This window comes from Chanodichthys erythropterus, chromosome 24 (genome assembly GCF_024489055.1).
Source record: "Chanodichthys erythropterus isolate Z2021 chromosome 24, ASM2448905v1, whole genome shotgun sequence".
Taxonomy (NCBI): domain Eukaryota; kingdom Metazoa; phylum Chordata; class Actinopteri; order Cypriniformes; family Xenocyprididae; genus Chanodichthys; species Chanodichthys erythropterus.
The window spans coordinates 2,043,781-2,058,011 of record NC_090244.1 but is presented as its reverse complement, the minus strand read 5'-3'; the positions used below and the strand labels follow the sequence as shown (position 1 = coordinate 2,058,011).

The 14,231-nt window shown below is 37.5% G+C and overlaps 1 protein-coding gene across 4 annotated transcripts in view; it reads right to left on the bottom strand.

Annotated features, from left to right (window-relative positions):
- Window positions 1-14,231, bottom strand: part of ppm1h (protein phosphatase, Mg2+/Mn2+ dependent, 1H) — a 77,483-nt gene that overhangs the window by 37,068 nt on the left and 26,184 nt on the right. For all 4 annotated transcript variants that reach the window (XR_010893907.1, XM_067379468.1, XM_067379466.1 and 1 more), the window contains one exon: window positions 854-918. The gene's annotated coding sequence lies outside the window, so the exon portion shown is untranslated. The remainder of the gene's footprint in view (window positions 1-853; window positions 919-14,231) is intronic.

The following is a 14,231-nucleotide window of genomic DNA, read 5'->3' as shown; positions in this document are numbered from 1 at the left end:
AAGGTGTTGCGATTAAGTTGCTCGGGTAATCGGAGTGGTTGCTAGGCAGTTACTAGGGTATTCTGCATGGTTGCTATGCAGTTGCTAGGGTGTGCATGGGGGTTGCTAGGGTGTTGCTATGCGGTTGCTAGGGTACTCAGGGTGGTTGCTAGCGTATTGATATGCTGTTGCTAAGGTATTCAGGGTGGTTGCTAGGGTGTTGCTTTGCAGTTGCTAGGGTACTCTGGGTGGCTGCTAGGGTGTTGGTATGCGGTAGAGTATTAGTGATAGATAGATAGATAGATAGATAGATAGATAGATAGATAGATAGATAGATAGATAGATAGATAACATAATAAAGTGTAAAAAATAAACAAAATCAAACAAAATAAAATCACTTCATATCAGTCAGCAATCAACAAAACAAACCACAACAGAGCATAATGTATATAAATATTTTAAGTGTTAGATAACAAATACTAAAAAGAGGAATTACTTTTAATAATCAGTATAGTGGATCATTTAATATTTAAAGTGCAGTCTGTGTCAGCAAATATATAAGTTTGTTCATATGTTTTATGATTTATTCAGCATGCATATCAGACTTTAAAAAGTGCTTTATCTCTCCAACTTTAGCCGATTTAATTTTGTGTGTCCAATACTGAACTGTTTAAACAACATCATACTCAACAACTGTTTCAATAATCCCAGGGGATTATAGGATTTGCACGGAATCACTAGAAATGCCATCTGTTATAACTGTTATCTGACTAACATGAATCACAAATCAGCCTGTAATCCATCCCAATAACCAAAGCAACACAGATAATTAAAAGAATAGTTGCTCTGATGAAAAGTAGCGCTATTTACTCACCCTCGTGTTGTTCAAAACAAGAGACAAGGGTTGTGCGCTATATTTCTCTGAGGCCATCGACAGACCTGTGTGAAGAAAAGACTGAAAATTAATTAATTTAATTCAATACTTTACTGATATGATACATTTCAAATAGCTGTTAGACAAACGTGGTCACTAAGTAGAAATGTCAGTGTATTGTTTTTGGATAAAAACTAAACAAATAAAGCGCTGTCGTGTCTCATAGTGACCACTAGATGTCAGTGTTTAATAAGAACAAATGGCTCAGCCGTCTCTATTGAACATCCCGGGTGGATTTCACTCGACAGAGAGTGTGTGTGAAGGGTTTGACATGGGTCAGTCTGCTTTCATTAGCACACGGGGGTCAGAATTCGGCACAACACCTGAACCGTCCAGGATCACTGTAGGTTAATCCAGAGTCTGTTTCTGCTTTCAACAAACACCCGCAGTTAGCAGCATTCGCGGGGCTTCTGAGGAGATTTGGCGCCAAACGCAGTTAACGCATGCGCTCTGGATCCTATGGATGGTCTAAATTAATATTTAGGATTCGGTTTGGGTCGTTTGTTAGTTTTATTGCTCTCTGGCACGCTCTGTCATGCCCCATGTTGAAAAGTGTGTTTTTGCACCGAGATGTGTTGGTGTATTTATTGCCTCGCTGTTTATGAGGGGAATCTTTATCATTCTTTCTGGCTGTTTTGGATGGATTCATGTTCAGAATGTCTAGAGAATCAAATCACAGTAATCTGTCAGAAATTCATCTCGTAGATTAAAGCTCTGCTAAACTGATTAGGACTGTACATAGGAAACAACAAATCCTGCTACAGGCCAAGCTAGCAAAGTTATAAACATATGTTTTTCGAGTTTGTTCAAAGTTTAATTTTCTTTGATAATGTTATCAGAACATTAGCACACAGTTTTTATTTATGTATTAATGGAAAGATTTCTGAAACATTTCAGATGGACATTAGTCTAATGGTTTTTAAACATTACTGCTTTTTTTTTTTTTTTCAAATGGTTCAGAGAACATTTAAAAGTAACGTTCAATAATAAGGGTTGCCAGGTTTTCACAACAAAACCTGCCAATTGACCATTCACCGGAAGTTTTATTGACAAGCAATGTAAGTAATCATAATGCAGAATCTGCCATTTTGTCCGACAAAGCAGTCAGGAGTTAGAAGATTGACCTCAGTGGACTTGAACTTGAAAAATGGTGTGTATTTACGTCTTTCCGCATTTTAAACAACATTCCTTCTGATGTTCATTCACGTTTATTTGATGCTATAAATTAACTAGTAGGAAGAGATGATCAATTCACGAGCCGTTTCACCTGAGGCGCTACAGCGTTCTGTCACGACACTTTAAAGTGCCACAAAACGTTTTTTATTGTTGGAATTTCTTTAAAAATTACACAATTTGAAAGCTAGGACATTGTTTAATATCATAAGTAACCTGCTCTGTCTTGTCTGTCGACGTGTTGTCAGTGTCCTCTTTGCTCCACATGTATTTTTCACTCTGTGGCGTGACAGCGCCATGGCTTGTCGGACAAAGCAACAGTAACTAAGGGGGGCTGGTCTTTGCGAAGGGTCATTTGCTACTCAAAAAACTAGCCCAATCCCCTACAATTAAAAAAAAAATCGCATTTGTGTTTTTGGCAGGGTCACCCTGGTAAAATTTACATTCCAGGGGCTAAATATCATGTTATTTGGGTTCGCCTCAACCCGCGGACATGAAAAACAACCTGCGGCAACAGTGTAAAAGTAGACCGCGGACTTGGCAACACTGAGCCCAATGGCCAATCAAAAGTAACCCAATGACCATATCCCAAATATCAAATTTTACAGTCACTGTCATGCAAATCAAAAACCACTAGTGATCAAAAACACCGTTCACAACCCTCCTTCACAAAACTTAACATCTATCACAATTTTACCATTGGTATAATATAACATATTTCAATAAAATCATTTCTGTCGAAATGCAGGTGAAATTTTTTCACATGAGGGAAAAAATTAACTCAAGGCAACAGTTTGAACCATGTGAAAAACGCAGATTTGGCAACCCAGTCGATTATATAAAATGATAAATTAGAGAAAACATTCCTTTAATGTTCTCCATGTGTTCCATAAATGTTCAGATAACCAAGAAGAATAAAAAACATTAAAACAATTAAAAAACTGGATGTTTTGAATGTTCTGAGAACATAATGTTGTCATTGATTTTGTTGTTAAATTTGATGAATAACTAATTACAGACAAAGCAGAATCCCAGTAGAGATAGGACGGGAAATTAATATATACATATTTAATCAGCCATATTATAATAGGCTAAAAGCCTATTAATAGCAAAATGTGTGAAATGTAGGCATACATCTACCTCATGGAATTATTCAATAACAGCCGCATGAATTACAGATGTTAAGTTCAAAAAAACAACCTTCTGTGCCAGTTCGAATGAAAAAATAATAACTTTCTGTGCCAGTTCAATTATTCACTTCATTTTACACCACAAATCCCTCATTAACAAATACACACACAAAAATACAGTCATAGATCTCTAAATTAGATCAACTGACCTCAAAATCCTGTTGATATTTAGATGAAATGACAGAATTAAGAGGTGTTGAGATCTTCACCATCTATGGTCAAGAGAACAAAACCCCCATCTTATACTGTATACAGGGCCGCGTTATCCTAATGGGCAACATGGGCTGCAGCCCAGGGCCCCGAACACTTGGGGGGCCCGCGAGACAATCCTCTTTTGCGTTTTAAAACGCATCGTTGTCACACCCGAATCAAGAGTCACAGGCGCGCAGCGGACACGCACGCAGGAATACAACCAGGACAGTGTGCGTAGCGTCTGGGTATGTGCATATGGGTGGATTGGTGGCCCGCTATTACATGCTTAACACCAAGGTATACTTCGGGCGTTCGCATCGCGTAATTTTCGTCATCAGGAGGGTTCGCAGACTTCCGCGCTCCCCGTCCTCGTGCAGCCCAATTTTTGTGATGGCACGGACCGTGTGTGTACTGTACAACAGCCCATGCGAAAGTGAATTGAGTGCTTGAAAACAAAAGTCCACTAGATAGTGCGCAGTGCACACGCCGAACGCATCTTTCCGCAGCCAAATACTTTTAGCACGCGCGTCTGTGCGCGAGACAGAAGCCGTGTGCATGTTCATAAAAATGAAGCATAATAGAAATAATGTTGTCAATAACTTGCTAAAGCTTATCTATGTTGTTACTACTAAAATCATTAGTAAATGGACAAAGAAAGGGTCCATACAATGTCTTAACGATCTATTGCATTTGACCGTCATTTTTAAGGTGGGTTTCTGAAACTTATGCATGCAGTAATGTTGGTACAGAATTTTAAACGAGTCGTATTGGTTTTCTGAAAAAAAAAAAAAAAAAACGGCCACATCTGCACATTTTAAGATATTGCACAAGTGAATAAATGTAACTCGTACACTCGTTGGGGTGGATACTTTTTATTCAACGAAATAAAATGCACATAAAACGTGATGAAAACATATTTAGTGAAGAAACTAATAGTACATTTATTAGGTATAAAACGTGCATTAAAAAAGTCTGTGACAGAATAATTAACTAGAATAATCTTCGGACACATCGCATCTGAAATGATGCTACGACCATTCTGAAATTCCAAAGCCAGAGTCGAATCGGTCGAATTTAAACTTGGACTTGGTAAAAAGCCGTTTTTAAATTTAAATTTTATTTTTTACATTTTTAGATCAGCAATGCAAAGTCATAATGATGGAGGAGCGCATATGAGCCTGTTGTTTTTGTCAATCCATCCTAGAAATGTTTTTACCATTTTTGTCCGCATGTTTTAAATTGATATCTTATTCATATTAAAATCTTCATTCGCATAAGACGCGCGATTATGGATGTCGAGGGGGAGGGGGGGCCCCCTTTGCGTTCGTTAGCCCAGGGCCCCGCGAAGGCTTAACGCGGCACTGACTGTATATCAAACTACTTTATTATCTAACACCATCACTGTGTACATTCTGTAAAGGACACACAATCCACACTCCGCTCGATGCAGCGGAAAATCAGATTGGCTCACGCAGGAATGGAGTGACTTCAGATTCTGGAATGCTCTGGATGCACAATAAATATATATCCAACAAAATCTCACCATCATTTATATGATGTCACCATCATCTGGCTGTTCACACGGTAAAAAAAAAAAAAAAAAAAAAAAATTATTTCCAGATGAACCTCATCCAAGACCAGCATCACAAAACCAGATCCTCTGAGATCTGATCTAAGATCAGGACAAACTTCCATCAGTATCTCACGAGACACCGGGTCAGTGAGCATCAGGACTCGAGACCGTCTCAAAGAGTGGCATTTATCCAGTGTAATTTGATTGGAAATGTCAGGCCAGGCGTGTTGTTTATGATGTTTTAATGTGTTTGCGCAGCACTGGTTTGATGTGCAAGTCACAGACACCTGAATTACTGCCAGTTTATTAAGACACAGACTCAAGGGCGAATATCATTACAACAACAAACAAGATGTTTAAATATGATGGTTTACTTCACAGTCTGAGGAGGGAGTTCACTAATGAATTGCTCACGCTGGCGATGTGGTTTATTTGCATGTGTTGTTTTCACTATGCAAATCGGTTAATGCTGCAAACCTGTACAATCCGTGATAAAGTCACATGCAGTGCGACAATTACTGCTGCAATGGTCAACAGAAAATATCTACAAATTTGCTGTTTAAATAAGCGTTAATTTACACGTGAGCGGTAATAGCGTCACGTTTATTCAACAGCGCTGACATTTGTGAATCCAGCATGTTCTGAAATGAGCCTCATTTACATATAAAGGACTTGTTGTGCTGAAAAGAATGACTTAATTTAGGTTTCGCTGTATCGCATGCTAAGCGTCACAACTGTTTAGTGAATTTGAGTGATTGGCTGCATCCGAAACCTCATTCTTCCCTGTTATATAGTAGGCGAAAAAGAGTATGTGACAAAAGCAGTATGTCTGAATTCACAGTACTACTCATAATAGAGTAGGCAAAAGTACCCGGATAACCTATTTTCGGTGTCATGAGAAAACGAAATCATATTTAACACAATAAATCTTATTTAAAGGTTCTCTATGTAAGTTTTTGACTATACTAAAGCATAAAAATACCATAATATGTTTGCAGATATTTATTAAACATGCTGAGTTCGCATACTTGTTTCTCTGAAAACCATTGCTACAGCCAGTTATTTTACTTTGAAATTTGCGTTCCGTGTCGGAATTTCTGTTTTTGTTTCGGTCTGCGCAAGACCACACGTTGCCAATGTACCCAATAGTATTTCCCCACCCCGGGTTGCCAGTTGGCGGAAAACACATGCAGCGAATTGCAGCCATGGAAGCCAGCGAACAAACTGGGTCAGAGATTACAGATTCTACCCAACCTAAAAAGACTCAGCATCCATCTAAAAATCTCTACGAACGCTAGCATATTAAAACGCGATATCAACTCATCATAAATCAATAAATCAACTAATTATCTTACAGTGTGTAAGTCTCCTCGCCTTCCAATGTCAATTGAGCTCGCTCCTGTTGCGCGTCTTCAAACTGGCAACCCGCGAGAGCATCAAGCCTGACAAGGAGGGAGCGGGGCAAACAATATTTTGAATTTGGACTGCAGCACCCATTTTTAACCACTAGTTGTCATTCTTATATAGAGCACCTTTAACACAAACCAATGAATTGCTTACAAGTGATGTTTCTTTTGTGTTAGATCCTGAAAATGCAAATTACGCCTATGTCAGGTACTAAAAATACTAACCATTAAAAGTCCGTTGAACCAATGGGATCACTCGGGATCCTAAAGGGGACCCGATTCCTGGGGGGACTTGATTTCTCACCACACCGCCGAGATTCTGAACTGTGCATACAATGGACAATTTACTATCCCATGAAGCCACGGAAGAGGATTTATGAATGAAAGTGAAGCGACGTAACTGACGCTGGTAGGTCACACAACATTGCAAACATATGGATTCATACTACGCACAGTTAAACTATATAAAACAATCTTTTGTAGTGGTTGAGAAGTAATTACTTATTCAGAATGAGTATCTACTCGAGAGAGTATGCGATCTCGGACGCAGACACTGCCTTCTTATTTTAGTAACGCTTGCTAGGCTGTATTTTTGTAGGCCAAACCGGAAGTTAGTTGTCATAATAGTTCCTTCGACAAAAACCCAAAAGGATTGCAAGATTAATGTAAAATGAAATAATAAAAACAGATGGGATTTAAACTTAAAAAATACAAAAAAAAAAAAGAAAAAGCTGTTCCTCTACACTAACCTATCTTAAACTTAAAAACTAGTTACTAATCATGAAGCCTTGCATGTATAAATGTGAAGAATTGTCTAGTTTTTAATATAATATTTGCTGAACTTTTTAGGTTAATTGCACACATTCTCTCAGAAGCAGCTTTTGTTATGGTAAAACATACACTATGATAAAAACAAATGTGTTTGCATTCCACTATAGGATGGGACTGTTATTGTAGTCGGCACTGAATTCTTGGAAATGCTCATTTATCACACATGGGACATCCGTTTAACATATACAAGGAAGAGATATATGATTCCGATTTCCCTCCTGTCATGTGAAACGCAACACTCAATCAATCACCGTCCAACTGTAACGACCTTCTCAACTGAACATTCTGAACGAGGCTGCTTAATGAACGTTTCCCACGACAACAGCCGTATCACCACAAACACAGCAGGAGAAGAATAACAAAAGGCCTGTTGTTATGGAATGGGAGTTCATAATGAGCAGCAGAGGGGAGGAAACTTTAGGAACAACTTTCATCAGGTTTTCAAATGGGCTTCACTTTCTTAGTCTGTAACAAGAAACCATGAGTTGTTTTTCCACAAACTTATTCTGGCTAATTATCATCCACTCTGGAAGAGACCGCTGCTACATGGTTTCTAGGGCAACCACTGGGTGGTTGCTAGGGTGTTACTATGGGCTATACTTGATAAAGTATTTTAAGGTCATTTTTATTTTGTTGCTTGGGTGTTCTGGGTGGTTAATAAGGTATTTCTTTCTGTTTGATAAAGTGTTCTGAGAGTTCTACTGTGTTGATAGGGTGCTCTGGATGGTTGTTAGGGCGTTTCTATGTGCTTGATAAAGTGTTCTGGGTGGTTGCTAGGTCGCTGCTATGCACTTGCTAAGGTGGTTTGTATTATGTTGATAAATAAGTCTTTCTGAATGACTGCTAGGGTTTTACTATGTGCTTACTTAAGTGTTCTGGGTGGTTGCAAGGGCATTGCTATGCATTTGCTAAAGTGTTCTGGGTGTTTTTACTGTGTTGATAAGATGCTCTGGATGGTTGTTAGGGCGTTGCTATGTGCTTGATAAAGTGTTCTAGGTGGTTGCTTGGGCATTGCTATGCAGTTTACTAAGGTGTCCTAGGTGGTTGCTAGGAAGTTGCTATGCATTTGCTAAAGTGTTCTGGGTGGTTGTTAGGGCATTGCATTTCATTTATGAAAGTGTTTTTACTGTGTTCCGATATGGATGGTTGCTGGGGAGTTGTTATGCACTTGTTTAGGTGTTCTAGTGGTTGCTATGGTATTGCTATGCGCTTTCTAAAGTGTTGTGGGTGGTTGCTAGGGTGTTGCTATGCAGTTGCTAAGGTGTTCTTGGTGGTTGCTAGGGCATTGCGATGCAGTTTACTAAGGTGTCCTGGGTGGTTGCTAGGAAAGTTGCTATGCATTTACTAAAATGTTCTGGGTGGTTGTTAGGGCAATGCATTTATGAAAGTGTTTTGGGTGGTTGCTAGGGTGTTGCTATGCAGTTGCTAAGGTGTTCTTGGTGGTTGCTAGGGCATTGCGATGCAGTTTACTAAGGTGTCCTGGGTGGTTGCTAGGAAAGTTGCTATGCATTTACTAAAATGTTCTGGGTGGTTGTTAGGGCAATGCATTTATGAAAGTGTTTTGGGTGGTTGCTAGGGTATTGCTATGCAGTTGCTAAGGTGTTCTTGGTGGTTGCTAGGGCATTGCGATGCAGTTTACTAAGGTGTCCTGGGTGGTTGCTAGGAAAGTTGCTATGCATTTACTAAAATGTTCTGGGTGGTTGTTAGGGCAATGCATTTATGAAAGTGTTTTGGGTGGTTGCTAGGGTGTTGCTATGCAGTTGCTAAGGTGTTCTTGGTGGTTGCTAGGGCATTGCGATGCAGTTTACTAAGGTGTCCTGGGTGGTTGCTAGGAAAGTTGCTATGCATTTACTAAAATGTTCTGGGTGGTTGTTAGGGCAATGCATTTATGAAAGTGTTTTGGGTGTTTTTACTGTGTTCTGATATGGATGATTGCTAGGGAGTTGTTATGCACTTGTTTAGGTGTTCTAGTGGTTGCTATGGTGTTGCTATGTGCTTTCTAAAGTGTTGTGGGTGGTTGCTAGGGTGTTGCTATGCAATTGTTAAGGTGTTCTTGGTGGTTGCTAGGGCATTGCTATGTGTTTCCTAAGGTTTTCTGGTTGGTTGCTAGTGCATCATTATGCAGTTTTTGATGTGTTCTGGGTGGTTGCTGGGGTGTTGCTATGGTGTTCTGGTCAGTTGGTAAGGCGTTGCTATGCAGTTGCTAAGGTGTTCTAAGGTGCTTGTTAAGTGGGTGGTTAGGAATATATTTTACAGTCCTAATAAATTACACAGCAAAAGTGACATAAACCTTCAGACCTTCTCTGGGATCATCGTGCCGTAAACAAGTGAAAATCAAAGCTTAATGTCCCAAACGCATCAACGAGCTCAGAACATCTACAGATGAGTTCAAGAGGAACAGAAATATTTTCCACACCAACATGAATCTCTGGAAAAGATGGGCGGTTATGAAAGCTTTGATGTTTGTGTAAGGGTCAGCTCTTGCGTAACTCTTGTCCGTACACAATGGAGGTGTCTCCTGATCGCTTAATATTCACTAACAGCTGGAGTTCATATTATGAGAATACAGAGCCCTGTGTTTTAGTCAGATAGTGGGATTGTGATTAAATTACGCTAGTTGGACCTTGTTTTGGGATTTCATGCTCCTTGTCATGTAAAGTTAACATCTCTGAGAGAATCTACGCCAGAATATCATGTTCAGAGAAGCAAATTAGATTTTGGTGGTTCAATAGTTATAAATGAAGACATTTTGCCTGATTTCAGATAATCCCAGACCTCAGATTGAGATCTATACAGAATGTACTGCAATGGCCACATCAGACAAATTCATCTGGAAAGAGCTAATGGAAAGGAGTCTGTTATATTTAACAGGAGAAACAATTAATCTCCATGAAGACAAGACAGAAACCCAAAATCCAGATGTGCATTTAAAGGCCTTCTTTCACGTTGGTGAGCCAGTATAATTGAGTTACGATCCTCCCCTACTGATGTCTGACAACAAACTGCACAATTAAGATTAATGCAACAAGATTTTGCCAATTTTATGTCAACCTTTAGTTAAATGACAACCTTTCATAATCGCAAACATGCATCTATAATGTGGCATAAAAATTGATCATGAACTTTACAAGGGTCATTCATATTATGCAATCCATCTGTATCTCCCCGAAATGGGCACATTTGCTTTAAAATATTGTATAATATAATAAATTCTTGGAATCATACTAAATTTCTTTTATCAAAATATCTCAATAAATGAACAATTTGTAAACCACTGGACTTTAAACCATTTCACTGCTTCTTAATTTTTTTCTTTCTCTAAAGAAAAAACGTTTTCATTTATTTTTATGATACTATTACCTACTATTTAAAGTCAAGTCAAGTCAAGTCAAATTTATTTATATAGCGCTTTTACAATTGGTAATTGTTTCAAAGCAGCTTTACATATTAGAAGCACAGAAAAAAAGGGAAGTGGTTAAAACTGTACAAACAAGCGTGGTAATATGTAACATATACAAGATGGTGCTACATTAAGCCAATGTCGGCTGACTTCCAGGGGTGGAAAAAAACCCCTAGGAGAAAAACCCAGCGTGCTAGCACTGGGAAAAAAGTCCTAGGAGGGAAAAAACCCCTTGGAAGATATATATATATGTAAATGTATATGGAGATCAAAATCTGAATTGTACATTTTTATTATAGAGATTAAAAATCGATTATATATAAATATATGTAAGCGGATTATTAAACTTATTATTCTCAGCCAAAATTTGGTATCTTCCCCTTCAATATCTCATAGAGCTTTCACGCTACAACCACCAAACTCTGCTCAGACCTTCAGACTGTTCTCAGGTTGCTCTATCTTTTCTAACTGATCCGACTAACGATTTTCGTTAAACGGATGATCAAATCTATGAAAAGTTCCATAGACTTTCATTGAGGGGGTGAAGACTTTTGTACTATAAGACTTATAGAATATTTAAGCTGTCTATCACTAGCAAAGCTTAATGACTATCTTAGGACAACATTTAAATGTTCAATTTATGTGTCCTCATTTCCATTCTATTTTTATTCTGTCCTTTTACATAAAATAAAAAATAATAAAAAAAACCCTTTACCTAACAAAAGTCAATTCCCTTATGATTGCGTAAAAGTATAAATAATCAAGTTAGAATGCATAAAGCTGAAATGTCTGTGTTTGTTTATAACAGATTTTCCAATATACCCTTTTATAGAAATATATATTTTTAAATAACAACACAAGCACAATCATTCACTAATAGCTAAATAGTTCAACATGTTTGGCAGAACAGAAATGACCCACAAACTGTCAAACCGACTAATTCTGAGAGGAAACTTTGTGATCAGTGTGATTTGTTTTGAAGTTTTAGGCCAGAAATGTGCTCTACGCAAGAAAGCAAAAATGCAGACATGAATCGTCGGCCAATGGAGTGGAAGTGGATGGTCCTGTTGAGCACATTGACTTGAAAGAGAAAACTGCAGATGCAATGAACAGGGTTTGTACAGATACAATTATTTTTTCTTTTTCTTTTTTTTTTTTTTTGGATCTCAATTATCAAAGAATATCTTTATTATCTTTCAAATTCTAAAAAAAGGTAAATTTGAACAACTAAAAAAATTTTTACCAATACTTTATAAGGCGCATCCTACAAGCAAACCAGGGTGATGCTGAATCTGACGCTTCGCTTAAAAGAAATCTCAGTCATAGGAAATACCCTTAACCTTTGAAAGATAAAGATATCGCTTTCCTCATTCAAACTGATTTCTTTCCCATGAATATATGATTGACCTAAAGAATGAAAGCTGTATCAAATACTTGGAAATATATGAGGAATATCACGTTCATAGCCATGCAAATGGCTCTATATCAGACGGACTGTAGCATTCATTTTGCGTTAAAAGATTTTGTCCGAAAACGTTAAACACTAATTCATACATATTGTCTTTCAATAATTCATGAACTTTTCAAGTACCTTTTCAAAGGGTTTTCCAGGACATACATTTCAAAAAGCAAATTTCAAGCACTTTAAGCACCTTGTACGAACCCTGAATTAAGCTCATGCAAGTTTTGGGCACTAAACACAATCGCTTTACATATAAAGAGCCCGATCACACGGAAATGCGTATCAATAATACGAGTGTGTAATCTGGTAGAACATATACGCCAAAATGAGTTTTGGCGTGCATATGATATGCAGTTTTTCACGTGCATATGATACGCACTTTATGGCATATTACACGCACGAATTACACACGCGTACTATCAATACGCATTCTCATGTGATCGTGTTAGATAAAATCGTCAAGACATATGGGTTATAAACATAGAGATGAGGGTTTTACTTCTAAATCCTCTTTGGAAGTAAAACCAGACCTGTTGAAGAAACTGTGATAATGGCTCCATGTTCACTTCCTATGACAGATCAGGGTCTTTTTCATCATCTCAGCTTTCTGTTTCATGGTAATTTCTCCGATACAGCTTCAGCTTTAGGAAAAAGCACTATTCATCATCGGAAAAGCACTGCAGGCTTTCTTCAGCTGGAATGAGCCGAGAGAAAACCAGACATGTGCAGTTTCATTACACCTGATCATTCAGCAACAGGACAGAAAGAATAGAACATGAGAAATTATAGCTGCAGGAAATATTAGTTGGACCCTTTGCTTTGATACCTTGAAGAGAGAGAGTTTGACAAACCCAAAGAACCTTAAATAACCCTGCTGAAGAACACAAACTGATTAAACCGGCCTCAGGCAACTAGCTGGTTTTCACCAGTCAGGATTGATGGTTTCAGAAGGTGTTAGTTTCACTAAAGAGCAAAACGATGACGCAAAAAAATGTTTTTTTTTTCTTCTTTTTTTCCCCTTCAATTTGGCAAGCTCTAATCTGATTGGCCTTATGCAACTTCTGGCAGGTTTTGTAATCAGACTGAGTATGAGGCTGATACAATAAGCATTTTGAGGAAAATCAAATCACTGGATTTGCCACCGTTGTACAAGTTAACTCTCTGGTGCTGTTCGGTTTATGTTTTGTTTTTAGAATTGTTTACTTCATCTGAATGGTACGAAACTTGGTAAAGGTTTTGGCACTTGCTATGTGAACACACAAAAAATCATGGACATGATTCGAAAAAGGTTAAAAGCTCCTGAAAAAAATATAGTCACACTTGTATTGTTCGAAATAAAAAATGAGAGCATTGGAAATTAATGAGAGATGAATTCTTACTGAAAGCTCATTTTGTTTTCTCACAGTATCAGAGTAAAACATGTTTTGGGAAATATATATATATTTCATATAAAAGATAAAATTTTGTGCATTTTTCATTATAATAAACTTATACTTCTATAACTTTTTTTCACTTCAGCAATAATCTCCCAAGTGTCTTCTTTAAAAAGAGACCAAACTTGTGCTCCAAAGCATTCAAGATTTACAACAGTTTAAGTTGGAAATTTCATATTCAGGTCTATAAAAGTGGTTAAAGGGTAATAAATGGATCATAACTATTCCATAAATATAATTTAGCACCATAAAAATCCCCTAAAAATACAAAATATTAAATAAAAAACATAATTTAACTAAAATATAGTACATTAATTTAATTGAAATTAATTGTTTGACCAACACACAAGGAGCACCAGATATATTCATAAACAACTGATTTGTTTTCAGAGTTATAAAATGATCATCTGACGTTATAAAAGTTATAAAATGATCACTGAATGATCATTTGGACACACTGTTCTGTGTTTTCTGATGCATTTCATTTCTACAACCTGGGAATTGATTTAACACTCTTAAAAATAAAGTCCGAAAGCCATTTTGGATTCTTGAAACTTCAGAAACAGTTCCATTTTTTTTTCTTAGTGTGAACAAAAGAACATTTTAATGATCTAAAAATAATTTTTATTTATTACAAAGAACCAGTGGAAAAATTCCT